Source organism: Ambystoma mexicanum, chromosome 3q, assembly GCF_040938575.1.
Source record: "Ambystoma mexicanum isolate Mex_15411 chromosome 3q, UKY_AmexF1_1, whole genome shotgun sequence".
NCBI lineage: Eukaryota > Metazoa > Chordata > Amphibia > Caudata > Ambystomatidae > Ambystoma > Ambystoma mexicanum.
The window spans coordinates 42175779-42198330 of record NC_090926.1 but is presented as its reverse complement, the minus strand read 5'-3'; the positions used below and the strand labels follow the sequence as shown (position 1 = coordinate 42198330).

The following is a 22552-nucleotide window of genomic DNA, read 5'->3' as shown; positions in this document are numbered from 1 at the left end:
TAATACTTACAATGGTAAAAATGGAACTCCAAGGCCCAGCATTCAATGGAAAAACCAGGACTGGCTGGAAGTGTCATGCATGGAACTGGGAAGGCTGGCAGCTATTCAATGGGCATAACTGCAGTGAATAAACACACACATTTCTACTGGTGTAAACCAATATATTCCAGGCATCTGCCATCTGCTTCCCCAAATACACAGTAGCCTCCTCCTGTAGTGTGGACGAAGCATCTTGCAGCATATCTGTAGATGTAAATCATTACCAACCATGACAACTGTCAGGCCTGTGTTGAGTCATTTGGCCCTGTGCCCCTGTGGTGCAAAGGTTGGCTGTTCCAGAAGGGACTAGCAGTCATGATAGTCATTGGTGGCATGCAAGACCACATTGAATGCACTAGGGGTGGTGGTTAGCCGGGGAGCTGGAGGAGACTGCCATCCAGTCTTCTCAAGATGCTTTGGAGGCTCAGCTGCTTGCCCATTACCACAACATCCCTCCATTAAATTAAGAAAAGGGGACATACTGGGAGGTGTTCCATACTGTTGCATTGACTATCACAACCTCTCATTCTCCCCCAACCTGACCGCTCCTGTCACTCTTCACTCTCCTCCTGGTATCCTACCTTCTAGCACCTGCACCGATTTCTCTGTCCCTCCCCACCTTGTGCATTCTGAGCCCTCTCCCTAATTAGATCTGCCACATTAATAAAACTCGTTTTCTACTATCTGACATCAGAAACATCACCTGCATATTTACTGTCAAGTTAGCCCTGCAACTCCATCTCCGACACTTGGAAGGCGTTCAAAGACCTTCCCAGAACATGTTTGCACTCCCTGATGCCCCTCTCGCCCTACCTCACCTTCTAGATACTAGCAGGCATCCTGTAAATGCTCCTCTTTGTTCCCCTGTTGGCCTTCTCTCTGGCCCAAGTTCATGTGCTGCATTCACCCACCATCACCAGGAACACACAGAGAAACATGTTATGTCTGGGCCTCTTACGTCTCTTAAAGCATGGGGAGAAGCTGCAAAATGTCTCATGTTTGAGGCTCTCAGCCCTGTTGAAAGGTGCATCTCCCCTAAACTACTATTGTTTCAAAATAGCATGATCAGAATCAGGAACTAGAAGTACAATTGAAGAACAGAAGAGCATTAGAACAAATCCTAAAAGCATCTTGTCATGACAGTCGTGGCTCACTCACACTACCAGCAGTGAATCACTAGAGCTATACGTTTCATGACTACAAACCCAACCAAACAACCATGCTCCACTTTGTCGGTGTATGCCTTGATACAGTGAACAAGTCTTCTTCTAACTGTGCTAGTATATTGGCACCATTCTAGGTGAAAAGATATTTTTCTTAAGATCTTTTCACCTAAAAGCCGATTTCGAAAGAAAAGCTCTGTGACCGCACCGAGCAGTCTTTCTAAATGAAACTGTCATGCCCCTGCACGCAGGGGCTGACAGGCATGTCGGGAACCGGAGGCACACGAAAATGAGAACAGGTAAGTGTGTGAATGCCTGTGTGTTGGTGTGTGTGTGTGCGTTGTGTGTATGTATGTGTTTTGGTTTGGGGGACTAGGGGGTTGTGGAGAAGGGGCTACCTATATGTTGGGAGCCTGAAATCGTCCCATGCTTGACACCAGTAGTTGTGACCATTCCATGGCGAATATTCGAGAAAAGGTATCCATTGAGAAAGCCATATCAAATATATTTCCGAAGAGAAGACAATCTAATGGAGGAGCTTCCTGAAGGAATATGAGAATGACAGAGAAGCTGTTGACCTCACGAAAGACGAGCGTGACTCCCTGAAGAATGGCTGAGGAAAAGAGTGCATGCACCTTATAGAAACTAATGACGAAGTTAAGAATTGAGTGAACTTTCATCTACAAAAAGAAGAGTGCATGTGTGAGAAGCACTTCAGAAAATGTAAGCCATTCAATGAATATACAGATGCAGCAACGCAAGTAGATTAAGTGATCATAGAAGCTGGCTATATGTAGTGAATAGACTGCAGGTGGAGCAGCCATTATATAGAAGCTGAACATCGATATCATGAATTAGTGAGCTGAAACCCATGGAGAAAGAAGGATCGAGAGCTGTGTCGTACCAAAGAAAGTAGCTGAGATCGAGAACTTGATTGGTGAGGCTGTCTGACCTGATATCAAAATTGAAACAAGCCAAGGCTGGTTATCTATTCTCAAGGCAGTAGAACGCGAGATGCTGAATCATCTCTTGTCAAGGTGCAAAGAAAGAACGCCATGAGAGTCAAGTTGTATTCATTCAAAACAATTAAATGCTGCAAAATGAGCTGAATTGTGGTCTCCTGTCAAGTGAACCAAGGATGGAAATAGAGTTGGGCATGCAGTCCCAGAACTATGATAACGCATGCTCATGCTCCTTCTATCCCCAGAGATGAGAATACATTGCAAGGCCAAGTTCAAAAACAATCTTCATGTCAGAAGGCATGGGTGATGGGAGACATTGGGTTAATTGGGTGATAAAGTCATGTCCACCTCCCAGCACCTGGGTATGAGCTTACATGCTGCTAGTGACCCGAATGTTCCGGACTGGCATGAGTGTGGCAACCAATTGTAGAGGGCCGTGTAGCAAAGGGCCTTATAGTTTGAGGGCCAATAGTATACTGTGTACCTAATAATGATGAAGAATGGCTTGCAGTAGAGGTAGGCATAAGTGGTCCACCTGACAGTAGAGATCCAATCACAATCCCATCCCTTATAGAAAGTAAACTTAGATGCTTCCCTTGAACCTATTACAACCCCTTGTAGGTTTTTCTTAGTTGTGATGTAGTATGACGTTACGTATGACAAGTTTTTAGTATAATAGTGTACTTTTTTATGAAATGCTCGAAAAAATGCTTGTGCGACGTCCGTCGATGTCTGTTGTAACTCCCTGTTTTAGACAATTCATATTAAAACAGAAAATACTTTGCCATCTTCCTGAGTTGGTTTGATTATTTGGTGTCAGAGTTATTCTGTACTCCATCCATTCTATGCATGCCTCCAAAAGGGCCCTAACGCTCACCGTTACTGCCACTTGATCCGGCGGAATAACCGCCAGATTACAAGTGGCAGCATGGCAGTGTTAGTCCCCATTTATGGAGTCCGAGGACTCCATGGGGATTTCCACTGAATTACCACTGGTGTTACTTCTGCCAAACTGGCAGTTTTTTTGGCGGTAAATGGCAGAATTACCTCCAGCAATTTTGTGGATGTTTTCCTCCACCTTTCCTCCAAACCCATAGTTCGGTGGTGCGGTAATGAGGCAGTAATGCATTGGTAACTAGGTTACCACTGAATCACTACCGTTTTTGGCCACACCGCCAAACTCAAAATGAGGCCCAAGACATCAGTGGTGGTGGTGTCATGAGCATCAATTGCATTTCTATCCTGACTCTGTTCTTCGTGTAATGTCATTTTCAATTGCTGCATCACTACAGTTTGAACATCCAAACTCTCACTGTGCTTGAAAAGCAGCCGCTTTATTCTTGAAAAGTGGGTAAAGGAAAAAGGAATCTACATGCATCTGTCAGAACACATCACTCATCAGCTGCACTTCATGTACCGCGCCAGATAAATCATGGGCCATCATCATGTCGGATAGGTTGATTTCTAGCATGTACACCACTGGAAATACCTCGCTGAGCTATGAACTCTGCCGATAACCAGCTTGGTAGGCTCCTATAAAGGCTGTAGCACACAGCAGATATCAGACAGCAGTGGCCACTGCCTTCCTGTAAATAATTCCCTGTTTACAGGCCAGCTGTGACAGTTAAACTAATCAGCGAGGGCACTGCCATGTTCTCTTAGCTGGTCAAGAACAATGTCAGCATGTGGCAGTTGCAATCTTCAAGCGGTGCTGCGCCAATATGTGCTACACATCGACTTGGTGCAGAACATTTCATGCGCAGTGGGCCGCAATGAAGTGTGAGCTGGTCAGCCACAGCTATCGTGTCCTTCATGGCCTTGCTGATTAAACACCATAGCACAAGGTGAAGAACATTTGCAAAGCAAGGAACATACATGTTATTGCCATTTAATAGGGCAGGAAAGATCTTATACCCATTAACAGCAGCACCAGATTCCAGTTTTGGCTGTTGTGGTCTTCCCCACTGCACCACCATCTTCTCCCCCTTCTCCCAGATATCAACTCCCCTCCTTCACATCCTTACATTTAGCAAGTGGCCTACTGGACTGCATACACGAGTGTCCTCTTGCACTACCTGGGGGTTGGAACCACACTTGAGTGGCAGTGGAATGGAAGGTCACCCCTATGTGGTCACCGTCATGTGGACAATGCTCTTTCCACTGGTCCACATTAGCATGAAGTGGATGTCCTAGCTATTTGATTAACTGCATAAAGTGCCTCATCATACAACTCTGGTATAGCCGTGTGTGACACGTGACAGTGACTGGGAACCTTGCAGAAGTGATTGTCTTTGCTCATGAACTGAAAGAAACTGGGGTGTGTACTAAATACTGCAAGAGGCCAGTAGAGAACATTGCTGCCAGGTGAGAAGGGATCTAGCACTCCCTGCCATATGTCCTGTGACAGTCTTGTCTATGCTGAAATACCTCATCACACTAACCTGGCACTCAGAGGTATCACTGCGGGGGCAGAGCAGGCGCTTGGCATGCAGAACAACAATACGACACCAGCAATGTTTTCTGTGGTGAGACTACTGGCTAAGAGTCGAATAGTGATTGGTAGCTGGGCAGGGTGGGGCTGGAGGTAAGGTTGCAGTGTTCATCTCACTCCTCTGCAAAAGGTGAGCTTCCAGCATCAAACAGTTTTGATACTCAAGGTACCTGAACTTGTTGAACTTTGTCCTGGTTGCAAAAATTCAAATTTTTTGATTTTTGTGGTGGGTTAGACATGACCTGCAATGCACAACTGACTGCAAAGTTGGCAGAGGGGCTGCTAGTTCTGTTGCTGGGTTTAATGGTCTGGATACCACACACTGCTTTTATGCACTTGCATATGTTACAAATTGTGCTTGAAAGATAGTGAACATATTTGTGTTGGCGGGCACATTTCCTTCCTCCCATTCATGTGCCTGCGGCATTGACTTCCTCCGTCTTGCTATCACGGGGTGCAATAACCATGTTTTGCTGCTGCCTGTACTCAGCTGGGTCATATTCGTTACCTGGCTCATCAGCATCATTAGTATAACGCTCATTGGATGTGGCAAGTGGGGATCAGAAACCTCCCATATCCTGTTCCTCTACACGGTGTGCTGTTCCTCCTGCCTCAACACTCAACATTTTCCTCTGCATAACAATCTTTATCTAGCTCATCATCATCATTATTATAACGCTCATTGGATGTGGCAAGTGGGTACCAGAAACCTCCCATATCCTGTTCCTCTACACGGTGTGCTGTTTCTCCTGCCTCAACACTCAACATTTTCCTCTGCATAACAATCTTTATCTAGCTCATCATCATCATGATTCTACCACTCGCTAGATGTGTCAAGTAGAGACCAACTTCCCCTATTCTGCTTCTCTACATTGTGTTCTGCTTCTCCTGCTCCGTCATCCTCCTGTTTAATGTGTTTTTCTTCTGGCTCACCAGGCTCCGGTACACTAGCAAACCATCCACCACTTCTATTGTGAGTTATTTGTCCCAGCTCATCACAAGAGGACATCTGCATCTCTCACCCTTCTGCAATGTCACCTGAGCAGGCACTCCTATTTCTTGAGCAGCAGGTGCTGATGATTCTGCCACTGAGGTCTTCAATTCTTTGCTCCCTGGTGCAGAGAGAGGCTGCCCTGGCTGATGTAAAGTGCCCTCTAGCTACCTGAGTGCCCCAATCCTTGCATGTTTAGGTTTGCAGGCATGTTGCCACTTAATATGTTCCCCTCCTGCCACCAACACATTCTTATACTTACCTACACTGGCCACAAAAACATGGCACTCCTAGTTACAGTCACTGAATGCACTCTGTTGTCTAAAAGAATGTCTAAAACATTTATAGACAAAAAGATGTATCGATCTGCATTCGCAAAACGATTTCTAAGACGTTTCCATTGGCAAAGTGGTGCCTAAGACTTTTCATTTCAAAAAAAGTGTTTTAATCATTTTCTACACAAGCAACATATGTACTGGCCCCACTAAGGTGCTGAATCTTATCACAGACAGCATGCCACCAACATCCTGATGCTGTCTCCAAACAGCTCTGCCATACTGTGCCCCTGAATGGCACACACATGGATGCCCAACAGGGAAAATGCCTTTTCTGCTTCAATGTTCTCCCTCTCCCTCATCTAAGTCTTATTTACATGTTCTATGTAACCCTTATTAAATCCTTCTTTATTTGTCTGTCTCTCCCTCATCTTGTATATTATAACTGTATACCTCTCCCATAACTAAATCATTCATCTTTGTCCTCCCAATTAACTTTGCTTGCTACCTGCCTTTCCTCCGCCTGCCAACAGAAGACTGATTCCGAAACCAGGCCACACAGCCCTTTTTTTTATAGAGTTTTGCCTGAACCACCCAAATTGCTCTGCCTGAGACATCTATGAAGTCCAAGAAAGTCAGTTTCTTGAAAAAGTGCCAAAGTATAGGCGCTTTTTTGTTTAAAGCAGAATGTGTTCACCCTGGCTGTAGCGTTGTGTCTTTCCTGTTCCTGCCCAGCGCCTGGAAGACCAGGAATAAGAGAAGGTTGCTCCCAAGGAACTCGAATATGAGAGTGTCGCTTCATGAATCAAGGATGCCGCGCCCCATATTCTTTACGCACACCCCCTGACAGGCCTGCATGTAGACCAATGTGCGATACCACCTCCTGGAGAACCTGCATATGCACTATAATAATTGTGCACACGCAGCTGCGCATTGTGAAGAAGGCATGCGCATCGTGCGACTTTAGTTCAAATTGCAAGATCTGTAAACACTGGATATTCAAAAGGAAACTGCAAACTCGGTCCCAATGATCAACTATGTATCTGATCATGCGAGTACAAGAGCTCCTGTTAACATTTTGGGAGCAGAAGTTGCATAAATGTAAAAGTTTGCAAATGTTTGGGGACATGAAAATACTTTCAAGGTTAACATTTTGGGAATAAGTTACTTGCGTGAGAAAGACAATTGGAAGATGGATCCAATTTTCCTGCCTTCTGACAAGAAAGCCAAGCACTGTTGCAAGCAATTCATACGAATCCCAATCTGACTGCAGGGCATCGAGGGATAAAACTCCAGGAGAAAATAAGACTACGATCCTCGTGCTCAGGAATACTTCTGAGGCCCCGCAACAGGAAGTCAAATTTTTAAAAAACACTGGGATGGTTGATTTGACCTATTTATTTGACATTTTTCAGTTAAAAAGGTCTTAAAGGTTCTTAACTGAAGCACTGCGTGTACTCTCCAAGAGGAGCTCTGGCACATGCTGTGACCTTTGGAAGAGTGAAGTACTGCAAGGTATGTGCTCATAAGTAGACATACAAAAAGATCAAAGTCATGTATTCCTCCAGATCATCAAGTCTACCAAACACCTATGGCGTCCCACAAGGAACCATCCTGTCCCCCTTGACATTCCATCTTTACATGGAACCGCTCAGAACCCTCCTCAATCCACACAGCATGCATGTCCAACAATACGCAGATGACACGTGAATCTACCTCCAAATATCCTTCATCCAAGACATCCACATGGTCAAGGTCTGATCCAGCGGTGAATGTTCACCGCTTACCTGAAGTTCAGCCCCTCCAAGACTGAATTCCTACTGCTGACCAACAACACCCAAGACCCTGATATTCAGAACCTGGCTCTGCTATGTGCCTCGAGGGCTTGACACCGCAGCTGGCCACCTGCACCAGGTCACTTGGAGTTGACATCAACAGAAACCTCACCTTCAAACAGCACAGAGCAAAGAAGACACAGGTGGCTTGGTACCACCTTTCTCTCCTGTGGAAAATCAAGCCTTTCATCCCAGAAAACGTCAGATTCGCTGTGCAAGCCTTGGTCCTTTCCCACTTAAATGGTGGCAATTCTCTTTTGGAAGGACTTCCAGCAACTACCCTGGCACCCGTGAGGTGTGTACTGCATGCACCAGCACAACTCATCAAAGGACCGTGCAGATTTGACCACATCATCCCGGCCCGGATCAAACTGCACTGACTCCTGCTGTAAGCCCACATCATCATCAAATCCTGTTGCATCATTTATAAAACTGTCACCCTGAAGTCTCCAACCAACCTTGCTGAGTAACTCAGCGTCTCCAGGGCCTGCCATCCACCAGACGCAAGGACCTGCCTACGCCCCAAGACTTTGGAACCTCCTCGCCGTCAACATCAAATGCACCCCATCACTTCTACAGTTCAGGAAAGAGCTCAAGACCTTCCTCTTCAAGGAATGGCTCCTCTCTAACCCCTAGGTCCACACACCCTCCACTCCCCACCCTACCCAAGATCCCTTGCTGCCAATTGCCCGTGCTCCCCTGTTAGCTCCCGCTGCGTTTTTCTCTGCTTCACACACTCTGTTCATCCCCCTATGATTGTAAAGCACTCAGTTGCTTCGCAAAGCTAGCTCCACGCTAAAAAAACAATAATTATTATATTATCATCATTATTATTATTGTTATTAATAATAATAATAATAATAATAATAGCCCTCCAGCAATATCGATATGAAGCAGTGAAGGTGTCCTAAATTAAGTGTTTAATTAAAAATAGAGGATGAGGGGGTGCAGGTGGCTGAACGCATGTTCTGTAGGGACGTGCACGAAGAGGTCCCATAATATGCTTGGATGATTTGAGACTTCTGGGAACATTAGAGTTTCCAATTTCAGATAAAGCAAACAAAAAACAGAAACATGTTTGCAATCTTAAGTAGCGCTGCTGAAGTCAAGGGCAGGATAAAGGCTTCTGAAAGAAGACGCCCTGCATGCATTGCAGGCCACTGAGAGACAACTTTACACACGTTTACACCACGATAAAAGTTACGCTCAACTCTCTGGTCCGCATTTCATGAAGAAGAAAAAATGTATTGTAATATGTGGAAACGATTTTGAAATGTTTCTTGCAAGGAATGTTAGTCATTCATATTGTGTTCATTCTTAGGTGCATAAGTAAAACGTGCACATGGACATGAGCGTGCTAGACAGGGCATGGGTATTTTTTAATGAAGGGTATTTTGGAAAACATCAAGCTTTTCAACCAATAGGGTGGCAGCTCTCCTGCAAGAAGCCTTAAGCGTGGCAAGGCTTAGCATGGCTTAGGCCAGGCTTCACCGCTGGGCTTTGCTGCTGAGGTTGTATAGGGTGGCTTGCCCCACATCCTTTGATGTAACGCTTTCTTACGTGTGTGTGTGAGTTGATTACGAAACTCATCCCAAGCAAATAACACATCCTCTGACGTCATTCTTCTGGTAGTCCTTGCCTCACTGACCTTCCTGTGTACGTGGAAATGTCCAATTTACAAAAAGAATGCACATAATTATGGAGTCACTATCTAGATCGCAATTGATCTGGGAGACAGGGATTTGCCCATAATCACACAGTTAGTAGCTTTTGGTTCCACAAATCACTGCACAGCCACTAGAACCTTTGCCACCTGTTATTTCCTATGGCTGAGTAGAACTGGATTTTCTGTGCTATTCTTTAGTGATGCCATTCAGTTGGCATCGCTTCACAGAGTCACATGTGTTTAATGCAGGAATTAGATAATGACCCATAAGCCCATCTGATCTGGATCCCTTCTTCCATTGAAAACATTTTGATAACTTTGCTGCTTTCCTGGTGAAACTTGATACACTTGCCTTCACCTATTCCACTACGGTACGGACATTGCTCAACTATTTTTATTAGTATTTTATTTATGTTTTATTGGTTTCTTAAAAATATAAACCTTTAACATTTGTCCATTCACATAGAGACATCAAATCAATCCTTTCTGCGTATAATTTCAAATTTTTCTTCATGCCTGTAGGCTAAAGTCTATTCAATCAAGGTTAGTTTGTCACCTTCTCCTCCTTCAAAACTGCCTCGATGAATTTCAGGGCGGCAAGAGTTAGTCCAATTTTCTCTGCCATCATGATACGTTCATACCACTCTTCCACTGACAGCGAGCTACATAGGTCCACCTGGTCACCCAGGAACTTTGCTCTTGTTTCCGTTAGAGAGTTGCATGTCAACATAAGATGCCTGATTGTCTCAATTGCTTCAGGCTCTTTGAAATATCTGCATACCGCATCCTGACTCTTGATATGTTTCCTTTCCAGGATAACATCCCTTGAGGCTAGGATATATCTCATTTAAAGATCTCTGTAGTGAGCTAATAGGAACTTTATAAGATATTTTGGTAAATGATTAATCTCCTTTCTTTCCCATATACTAGTAGAACACAATTTATCCTTGCTTCTCCTGTCTAGAGTTTGTTTCGATCCAGTCTGCTTCCTGCAGTCTATTCTTTACCTTATTTGGGTTTGTAATCAGCAGATCCATCGAGATGTCGCTGGCCATCAGATAGTCTTTGCATCTTAATTTCCATTGTTGCAAACTTTTGTCTTTCATCTCTGTTGATTTATTCAGACTATTGAATGGCACTGGTGTATTCTCCATCATGCATTTTCTATATAGGGAGATCGTTTTCAAAGAACCGTCAATGTCAGGGATTGTAGTCTTAGCTCATATCTTATTTCATTTCCTGATAGACCATTTGGCAATTTCAACACTCTCCTCCAAAAAGATCCCTCCAGGGATCCCCATATTTTCCAAGACATATTTAACAATGTTTCCGCCCTATAAGTCAGGATAGGCACAACCTTTTTGTTTGTAAAAGGTTGTGATAGTCCCCATTGAAAATCTTCCGTAACGTCTGTGCAAGACTATCCCCTGATTTATTAACTTCTTAAGTTTTTCTTTTATCATCAGATATTGTCCTTTTTTATCTAGATTTCTGTTGATCAGGACTCCTAAGTAGACCATATTATCTACAATTTCTAGCTTCTGATTATTAATCAGTTAAAAGGCTTTCTTTGTTTACATCGAGCGGATGTCATTATCCGAATTTTAGATTTCTTGACATTTGCCTTCATCCCATTTTCTTTCAGGTAGTCTTTAAATGCCTCAAGACACCTTTGTAAGCCAATTGACGTCTGGTCAATAAAGACCAGGTCGTCAGCGTAGAGTATCCATGGTTTCACCCCTGTTTTCATCTTAGGGGCAAAGGCTCTGACATTCATTTGCAATTCTTCCATGTCTGCCATACATAGGCTAAATAAAACTGATGCCAACGAGCATCCTTGTTTTATGCCAACGTATGTTTTGATCTTTCTGGAGAGCGATCCATCCCAGACAACCGCACCTCGATAGAGGTATCCGTATAGAGGTATTGGACAGCTTCAATTAAATCCTCTGGGCATTTCCATCACCTCAGTTTTGCCAACAAGCGTTCGCCATCGACTTTGTCGAACGCTTGTTCTAAATCGATAAAAATCCTAATTAGATTTGTGTGTTTGTTACCAGGGCTCTTTGTTTTAACAAATTTAGGATGAATAGATTTAGCAAAGTTCCAACCCCGCTTATGAAGCCTGTTTGCCACGGGTCCAACAACCACGCCTCTGCCACCCATTGCTTCAGATCCCTCAACAAAATGGAAGCAAATAGTTTGGCCTATAATTCCTTGGATCCCCACGATCTCCTTTTTTATAGATCAGCACTACAATTGCCTCTTTCCTTGACGATGGTATGGTCCGGGTCTTAAATATTTGTGTGAAAAGTAGCATAATCAGTTCTCCCCAACTGTCATTCTTCTTCAGTGTGTGATTAGAGAGGCCGTCCGGCCCGGCCACCCTTGAGGAGCTCAGTTTTCCGATCATCCATCCTATTTCCATCCGGTCGAATTCAATGTCCAGAAATTATTTGTTCTACTGATACTTTTACTGCAGTTTACTTGTTTCTTACTGAATAGTGAGGTGTAATGATCTATCCAGCGTTCCTCTGTTGGCTGCCCCACAGTGAAGGCTGATTGAAAGTTTCCTCCATTATTAATAATATCCCATACATTTCTGGCATTATTTGCACATACCGCTGCTAGCATTTTTTCTGCCTTACCTTGTGCTTGTTTCGCTGGGTAGCAAGTATCCAGTTCTTATAGCTTTGTTTACATTTTCTTATCTGTTCTTGTTCGTTGCTACTAGTTTTTGATCTCTGCTTTCTCAAGTCTGCTCTATATTTTTTTCCATTTGGCTACCAATTCACAGTCATAGGCGTGTTTCCTAGTCATGGTTGTTTTCCTACTCATTTCTTCTCTTACTTCAAATTCCTTTAGTAACCATCTACAGTCAACTCCCTCTGTTTTTTTTTCCACGTGGACTTCATATCTCCGAGCCAACTTCGAGATTTCTGTTTGTTTTATTCTCAGTTTGTTTTTTCCCCCGAATACTTCCACTCAGCCCATCTTTTTTCTTTCTGGCCTCCTTACAGGTATCCTCATTGTAATAGCTAATACATCATGGTCACTTTCTTTTTGCTTCTTTAATTCAAAGGTCTTAATTAGCTGTAAGGTGTTTCCTGATACAAAGCAGCAATCTAAACAGAATCGGCTTGTGCCTATACTCCATGTGTTGGCTCCATGCAGATCCCCCCTTGTCTGTATATTTAACATCTTCATATCTCGCTGTTCCATCTCCTTCACCAAACTTAATGCTCTCCCCTCCAATTGAGATTCATTTTTAGGATTCCCTCCTTCCGCCAATAGTTAAATGTTTAGGTCACCACATATCATGATAAGTTGGTCCTTATTCTCTGACATCGAGTTATCCACCTCTTGCATTATTGCTTTCATATATTTCCCAGTTGTACACATCTTTACGCTCCAGTATGTATTAATTAGTAGTATTTTGAGCTCCTGTTTCTCAAGCCATTTACTCATTTTTATTATCTGGACGAAGGTGTTGGGAATAGAGTGTTCCAGTACTTTTAGACCACTGTCGATCTTAATAATAACCATAACCTCAGCAAAACGTCTTCCCTTAACACCTTTTCTAGCTGTATTCAAATATATTTCGTAGCTTTCACATACCGGTTTGTTTCTTATCCATGTTGCCTGTAGACATAACACTTCATACATTCCCAGTGAGTTCACATTTCCTGTAAACAATGCTTTAAAACCTCTTGTATTCCATGATGCGAGTGTAAGGCCCTCTGGCTTATCCTTCCTGTCACTCTATTGAGGTTTGTTCTTCGAGAGGGCTCCTGCCTTCCAGAGCCATTCTTGCTCCTTATCTCCCCTTTGTTGTTTTAGTTGTGTCGCTTTTATTTGCCTTCTTGAGTTGTCAATTCTGAATCTTACGGGTTTGTCCTGTTGCCCCGGGGAGATATATTTTTTCTGTTTGTCTTTTCTAGACTCATTGATGTCTGTCTTTTCATTTTTCTTTAGGAATTCCCCAAATCCTGTTCATTCCTATACAACTTGACTCCAAGGGGGGATCTTCTCTCCCCTTTCTTGTTTTTTGTCTAACTCCTGTTTTCTGTTACCGTTGCACTATTTCCCTGCTGTAACTCTCTCCTTTTCTTCAACAAATTATTTGTCTGGTTAGGAGATCCACACCAGTCTTTATATTTGCTTAGCTCATACCCCCATAGAGCTACTTTGTCTTGGGACTCCAGTAATGTCTCTTTAATTATCTGTGACTTCAGATGCAAGGTTACCCAATCCAATCTTCAATCATTGAAAAACGCTACTATAAAAATGTCATCATGTGAAATATATCTCATTGTGGGTATCTGCTGGAATAACTTCATCACCTTTTCTCTATTTAGAATAGTCATTTTGGATCCTTTCATTGTTCTCTCCAGTCTGACTTCACACCCCTTCTCCTCCCTTTGAAGCTTCTTTCCAGAGCCTACATGTTCTCTTTTCTTCTGTGGCTTAGGCCTGGTTTTACTCACACTCCTCGTGTCCTTCTCCATTTGATTCCAATTAGTTATTTTTCCTTTTGATGTCCCCTCTCTTTTTTCTTCCATCTTTTTAAAGTGTACATTTATTTCATCAACTGGATTTTGATCTTTATCTTCTTCATTTATCTTATTAATTCCCCATCTTATTGTGGAATTGTTCTCCTTCCCTCTATAGGCACGGTGTTGATCCAATGTTGGCTTCCACATTATGCCCCTCACCTGTTGTTCGATCTCCTCCCACATGGAGGCGCTCAGGTTCTCCCATTCCTCATCTTCGTGACTCCTATCTAGGAGCTCTATCAGACCACTAAGACAGGCTTCCGATAACAAATCTTGTTCCTCTTGTTCTTCCGATCTTTCTCTTGATCGGGGCGGTTCCTCCCTCAATTGAGTTTCTTTTATTTCCTCCGACATCATCAGTTCCCTTCTTGGTCGCTTTGGACATTGTGTTAATTCCAGCCTGGGTGGAATTCTTACAGCTCTTGATCCATTAGACTTTCTTTTCGGTATCATTTTGACATTTTTTAGATTTGTTTAGCTCCTTTTTTTCCCTTTTGGGTCTCTTGGACCTTTTTCTTCTGGGAGCTTTTTGAACATTTTGTAGTGGGAACTGGTTGAAAAATAGGGACATTTATTTTGTCCATTCCCCCATTTGCTTGCAAGGGTTACGTCTCCTTTCCTTCTATCAATTTCTCTGTTACACTTTGGTTATTTCTTCTCTCAAGACCCTTTGGTCCTGCACTTATACCAATATTTTAGGTAGATGCCTGGTCCAAATTCAATACTTCCGGCCTTTTGACTTCTTCTGCTTCAATGAAATAAAGATCTGCCTCAAGCCCTGGGGGCACTTTTTCTTTCTGCAGTGTTTTACGTCTTGGATCTTCTGGTATTCTTTGTAGATCTTTACCAGCTCCTTCACTTTTATACCAACTTATCATCCACTTACAGTCCTCTATTATCGCCTCCATTAGCATAGACTTGTCAGTTGTCTCTCTTCTAGCCATATCACAGAGGCGTACAGTGGAAGATTCCGCCTCTTTATCCAGTCTCTCTTCTGTCTTCTTCATAAAATTCTTCATTCTTAACATTTTCAGGTTGGTTTCTACACTGGTTGCATTCAGGTCTTGTAGAGAGGAATTAATGACCTCTTATAGTTTTATGAAGGGATTCGTTGAGATAGTCAGTGCTGCTATCATCGTATTTTGTACATGTGCACATTCTCCCCTTCTTTCCTTCTCAATTTTGCCATAATTACTCCTCTCACTCTTTTCCTCATCACTTTTCAGTAGGCTTCTTCCCTTCTCGGGGACCTCCTGACCCCTGTTGAGACTTTTCAGTATTTCTTTCTCTACCATCGGGGGCCTACGGTCCGATGGCCGAGTTATAAGAGGGCTATCTGTAATTGATCTTTCCATTCTCCCCCCCTCCACCTTTTGGGTGAGGATGTCATCTCATAATCAAGGGCTGCTATTTTTTCCTTTATAGTCAATAAGCTATTTCGCTTCTCCCTTGCAATCCTTCCTGTCAGGTCAGATAGATTGTGAATAGGTTTTTTCTGCAAGAGCTGAGTTGCTTAATTCTTTCGGTTTCATAGGAGTCTTCTTAATGATTTCAACATTGCTCCTTGCTGTACACTCGTCTCTCACGTGGACCATGCATCCCTTTCCAAAGCATCTCCAGCCGGGGTAGTGGTTTTAAGTTGATTCTCCCTTTTTTGACAAATTCCTCTTTATCTACTCCCCACCTCATCACATTTTTTTCATCCAGTTCCGGGTACTGGAATATCGTGTGATCTATCTCCGGGGCACCACATGTCCCCGATTGTCACGATAGTTCCTCCATATCTTTCATCACCTCCCATTCCCGGCTTCCCGACTCACAAAAGACCAATTCCTCTGACCGTACCCTGCTAGGTCATATTTCCATGTCAATTAAAAGCTGGGCTTTGTCTTGATCGTTCCTTGACATATCAGCTGTTATATTGTTACTTGCTCTCTCCCTCTGTGCTGGGGCATTCTTACATGGTTCATTGCAATAACGAGTCTTATTTTCATTCGTACAATGCGAGTCAGTAAGTGGACCTAACTCTCCTGACTCCTTTGGAGAGTGAAATTGACCCTCCACGCCTTGATCACTCTCCTTTCTCCCTTCCATGGCTTCACTCCGTTCCCCTTGATCCCCTTCTGTCACCGATATTTCCTGTGCAGGTAAAGCAGAGGTTATTTACCAGCTCCTTCTGTCTTCCAATTCATCGTTCACTTCCAATAATGACTTTCGCTTAGCTGCGCAAGCTATGGTTCTATTTGCCTCCTTATTAGTCTCTGTGTAAGTCGATTCCACCTCACAAGGCTCCTCCCTCTTGTTTAGCAGGGATATGCCTGTTACCATTCTGTGTTCGTAGGCGCGGGGTTTGTTAGAGCAGTCCTTATCTGCTTAGTCAGTACACTCTCAGAAGAATGTGCCTCCCCCTCTCCGACCACATCATCTCCTACTTGTGACAACTGGCACCGCAGCAAGGTGCTTTTACACAATTCCTCCCCGTTCCTAGCCGGGGTGAGTTTTTTTCTCTCTGGTCAGTTACCCCTTTAACGCTGAGCACCTCAGTACATGATTTTACAGACAATGATGTCAACTCACATGGCTTGCACACGGCTCTCTGAGGTCTTATTTCCGCGTTGGCACACACCCACGAGAGTGACGGAATCATAGTTATTCGTTGCCTCACCTGAAGTCTAGTTCTGGTGCCAGTCGGCTCTCCGTCAATCAGGCTGAGTCAGTCATCAATCTTCTCATCATCGTGCAGCTCCTCTCTTAATCCCGCGAACCACAGCTAACACCAGCCAACATCACTTGCACATCACTTTTGCTCGCCTCTCTCAGGGATTGATGTTTATAAGTGGTTGTATGTAGCCCAGGTCACACGGCCACACTGCAGCTCCTCCTCAGGAAAAATTAAAGGGCCAGTAGTCGCTCCAGCCACCAGCCAACACCACTTGCACACCAATTTCGCCCAACAATGCATCCAAGCCATTTTCATTCCGGGCTCGGCAGTATGGATGAAGATTGGTTTACATGTTCTGTCATGGATGAATACATCAATACAAGGGCCTTTATGTTGAAGGATGAGGTTTGCTTGATCAGTCCTCCTCTTCCAAATGAAGACATGTACGCAAGGTTCAGGACCATGGTGGACAAAGTCGTGTACACAAGGATCATTCAAACTAAGGATGGACCCATCTTAAAGAGAAAGGTCTTACTCATGTGTCAATCCATCTAAAAGGGAACCATTCACACCATGGATGAGTGCACCTGCAATGGGGACGTTTTACCCACAGGACACAGCCTTGAAAGGGTCACACTATACATATGAAAAGCCTTTAGTAAGTGGTTTTCTCTAGCGCTAAAGCAGGCCATCTTTGAAGAGGTTATATTACCTATAGAATAAGTCCTGCAGAAGAAGTGAATTGAATCAATGGATTAATCAATGGGTGATTTACAAAGGTCACTCCTTTCACTTTCATGCCGGATCAACCTGTCGGAAGCTCCTGGTGGATGCCATTTGCACAACATAATTATTTCGGTGACTTTTAAATATTATTATTATTTATTTGTGCGATATAGTTTAATAAAATGTTTGCACACCATATACAAATAAATAACGTTCTCACTTATAAAAAGGAAGAGACATATGTACACTATGATTACATTACTATTACAATCAAATGCTTTCAATAATTTCATTTTTACAAAAGGAGAATTTCATACGATAATTGATAACATTTCATAATTAATTCTCTTAAATGGGTGCCTCATTTTCTTGCCATAATGTTATCAAAGTGATTACAAAAAAACATTTGATGGCTGCTTAAAAAACTCAGCCAGAAAGAATTTGATTCAAAAGTGGCCAATGAAGGCACAAAAGAAACAAAGTGCCTACCATACAGGTCTGTCAAAGCATCCTATGATATTAAACGATGCCTCATGAACTCTACTGAGGCGCTATCTCTTCAAATTAGACAAGATCGTATTTCTTCAGAAATGTTATGTCTCTGACCCAGTATTGCTAGCAGGGTAGAAAGCTCATGTGTAGCAGCAAACAGATCATCCTAAGCTTGCATGAAAGAAACTTCAATGAGTGCTCTTTTGCCTAATTATATGAGAATGTTGAGATAATATCTTCTAATGTATTTCTGCATTTTGCACACTCAGCCAAATTAATGGGATAACCCATTCCTATTGCTTTCTCAACTAATCCCTTCTTCAATTCTTCCAATAAGGCAAAGGACGTTAGCCCCAGGCGTTGATAATAATCACATGTTTTCTTTATTTTAGACTCTTTAGTAAGGACCTTGTTAAAATACAACCAATAGTGCATGCAACATATGCTATGAATTTGCTCAATGGCAAGTATGTCTGCAACACCATTGTAAGATCAAATAAAATTGTTTTAATCTTTGCTATCGATGGAAGTGATGTTCGAGAGGCACAGTGCTTTTCTCCAAAACCTACTCACTAGTGTAGCTAACGTCATGATATGGCTTACTGACTGTGCTTAAATACCATATCATAGTCCTGGGACAAAACTCTGTGTATATACCAGTTGAATGCACCCTTAAGTGAAGCCTCCATGTTTGCTATGAACGTCTCGTACTTTAGCTGATTTCTGCAGGAAGATAGTTCGTCTGGAATTAAGATCTTTCACTTCCTCCTATTGATATGATATGGCATTTATAACGCGCCAATACACAAGTGTTTCAAGGAGCGACGCAGCAAGGGAGGGGGAACAAAGGGAAGACAAGGACAAACGATCTTACTAGGCCAGGTGACACTGAGATCGTGCAAGTGCAGGGGGGTGGGGAAAGGATTAAGTGCGGGGAGGTAGAAGGCAGTGCAATACATAAGATCCACAGTAAGGAATAAATAAAATAATAAAAGCAATAGGCAAAAGTGCAGCCAGCTAGTGGCAAGTGCAGGAGTAAGTGCATACATCAAGTGTCAAGAGCTGGTGGGGACTGTAGGGATACAGATACAGCCTCGAAGTGCAGGGGTTTCCAGGGAGGCACTGCAAGTGTGCAGCTGGCGGGGAGGGGACCTGGGCCCGAGATCAGAGGGTAGCCAGGTGACCAGTGCAGTTTCAGTCAGGAGTTCAGCAGCTGGGAGTCGTGAAACTATTACACAGAAGTCAAGGTTAGACTGTTTTATCCTGGCCACTTTGTAGGTTTATATGTCCTGGTCTTAAAATAGCATGGCCGTAGTTTTTGTGGTGCTTTCATTGTACATAGTTTTCCTTAGAATAGGTCAGTAACACATCAAGCAAATATTTCATGCCGACTGCTGGATGATCCATTCACAGCATGTCATTGGCATGGCTTACCCATTCAAAGGCAATTTCGTGAGGAAAAGTATTAACTTGTGCCAAAGAATCAGGCAAATCGAAGATTTAAAGATTAATAAGTAGGGGTGCCAAAACCCTCCTGTTCTTGTCATAGCTATCTTGCTATCTAGGAATGTTTGAACGGAGATGTTTGCATAGAACCAGTCAATCTACCTCAGTAAACCCATGGGAATACCCCATGTGGATAATTGGGTCCATTATCTAGTTCTATTTACTCTATTGAAGGCCATGTTATAGTCTACGAATGTAACGTGTAATGGTGCACATTTCCCTTTTTTGGCACTAGTGAAGAGATTTTTCAGTATGAAAATATTTTGTACTGTAGATCATTGCTTTCTAAAACCGGCTTGGAAATACACAATATTTTCTCTTTCATCGCCCATTCATACATCTCATCATGTAATAATGAAGTGAGTAACTTGCCCGGGGCATCTGAGATAGCAAGTAATCTGTAATTAGCAGGCTCTGCTCTTCTACTCTTTTCGGAATTATGATAGATTTTTGCCAGGACGTGCCAGAAGCACTTTATTACATATGTTACGGAAAACTGGAAACCAGACTTTGCTGTTAGATATAAGGTTGGCATTTGATAGACCCTCCTGCCAGGGGCCCAGGTGATCTTAAGTTAAAAGGCTCCAGGTCGTCAGAAAATGGAGGGTCTGTTATCTCTGCAAAACATCTGATGAATACATTGAGACCAGGTTACGTTATTAAATGATATAATTCGAACAGTCTCCTTAATGCTCCGAGACTTCCCATAGATGTTCCAAAATCTTCTATTATCATGAGTGGCTAATGCACGCATCAGTACTTGCCAGTCTACTGATCGTATAGATTGGCGATGCTGATTCGGCCCTGTGCAGTATACTGATCTATATTGTTTGAGAAGATGTCTTGCGCCAAGAAGTCTTGTCATAGTTTGTTATCACTCTTTATCTTTTTTTCTAATTGTTCTCTTTTTAAATGCAAAGACAGCATCATAGCTATTCGGATGATATTAGATGTCGTGTTATACATGTTCATAGAGCCAATGGGGCCCTAATGGCAAGTGGAAGAGTAAATCCAGTTGTTTATCTCTTAAAGATTACTCTCAGTTGATGGATATGTACTCGTAAGGAGTTCTGCACTAATTGGTATGTTTGGGGCATCTATATTTCTTATACATACCTCTGGTTTTTAATAGGTTTACTACAGCAAGGCAGCTGCTCCATAGGACCTCATTTAGGATGTCATCCTCGAATCTACCACATTGGGCATTAAACGCCCCATATTCATATAATAAGATCTTCTCTCACACCTATGGCATTTTGGATTGTTCTTTCAGTAGCCATCAATGTATTGGAGATATTACTACCTAGAGGATACCCATTAATCAGGATTAAAGCTCCTGTAGAGTTGAAAGCAATTCTAACGACCAAGATATAATGGTAATCCTCCGTACGAACTTCTGTGGTTAGAAAGGTGAAGCGGACCCCAATAATCAGGCCACCCAAGGGTCTACCAACAGGGCCCTTAGTGGCATGTTTGGTAAAAACCTTAAGCCACTAATGCAAACGCCATCCAGAAGCCAAGATTCTTGAATAGGTCAATATAACTAAAAATTGCTCTTCTGTACCTATTGTCAACAGAATTAGTATGACCATGGCCGGTGAAATTCCATGTGCTGATAGTTATGTTGACACACTTGTTAGGGCCGATAACTGATTTGTTTCCAGAAGACCGGGAAGCCATGTCCAGTCCTGGCTTGCAGAATCAGTTTACCCCCCTCCCCTAACATTGACTTATCAATATGCACCTTTCAACCCTTGCTAGTACAAGAGATGTGTAGATGAAAATCTGATGGTAAACCACTGTGATTGCTCTGCCAGCCTTAGAGAACAAATATCTAGTTACATTATCACAATCAGGTAGTAGCTCACAGCCTAATATCAAATAAAATGAGGCAAAAGTGAGAATGTAGTCCACAATTTACAAAGAATAGCAATGCACAATCCATTGTTTCTTTCCACCAGTTTCCACCAATTCAACGTAATCAATGTCCTTCGTATTTAAGATCTTAGTGAACAATGTTCTCTCAATAAATGCAATGTATGAGAGCGGTTTAAGTCTTTAAAATCTGTAGAGGCAAGCATGGTTGGCACTTCAAATGATTTAGGGGCAGTCGGTGTACAGCCATTATTCATCATCGCGGAGGAGAGAGTTATTCTGCTGTACAAGCTGGTTGGCTTATTTATTTTATAATTTGTTTATTTGCATTTATAGTTACAATCACTATACAGATTGACCAACGTGATCAACGAAATTCTGTCTTTGCAAATGAACAACAACATTTACATAACAAAATCATCAAACAATAACTATCTCTGGTCCGAGGGCTAGCAATGGTTGATTGGGTCGCAAGCGGGGGGAGTGGCCGGGCGCCACAGGCGTGGGTTTGGGCTTTCCAAGAATGATAATGATGGGGGGGTCAGGTATCGAGTGTTCTGGTCAACCTTTAAGTCATGTGATAGGGCCGGGGAGATGTTCAGGGGGGCTTATCATCGGAGGAATGGAACAGTTTGGACATGGTGTCTTTCCATGCAGCCAGGGCCATGCTCGACTCGTCCGTGGATCTAGCCACACTGTCCTCCCAAGCTCTTGTTTCGGCAGTCGCCCATCTTTCGAATTCTTTGCGCCATACTCTATGATTCGGCCCTGCCGGCGGTTTCCATGCCATGGCGATAGTCCTCTTGGCTGTTATGCATAGCAAGTCCATCAGCTTAACCGCATATTTGAGTTTGGCCAATCTGGGGTAGCAGCCTAGGAGGCATTCAGCTGGGGTCCATTTATACCTAGTGACTTCCGCTTCTTTGCAGGTTTTTTTCACCATTGACCAGAGGCTACGTGTTTTGGTGCAGTTCCATAACATGTGGATTATATCTGCTCCCTCTGTCCCACACCAGGTGCACTGTGTCTGGGCGGTTTTATTGAACTTCGCAATCCTGCTTGGGGTTAAGTATGTGCGGTAAAGTATGTTTAATTGGATTAGTCGAAATCTCTGGTTTCTAGAGACCTCTTTCGGAAAGGACAAAGCTCTACTCCATTCTACCTCGGACAGCTCCTGTCCCATATCTGATTCCCAGCGGATCTTTAGTGCATGACTGCGGGGATTGGGGTTGTCAATGAGAAGACTGTAGATTTGGGATATTGCCAATCCCCCCTCGCTCAGGCTGTATAGTAGTGTCAGAAAGGGGGTTGCA

The 22552-nt window shown here is 43.1% G+C and overlaps 1 protein-coding gene across 1 annotated transcript in view; it reads right to left on the bottom strand.

Annotated features, from left to right (window-relative positions):
- The window catches only part of CYTH4 (cytohesin 4), a 265456-nt gene that overhangs the window by 223804 nt on the left and 19100 nt on the right, over nt 1-22552 (bottom strand). The gene's annotated exons all lie outside the window — the stretch shown is intronic.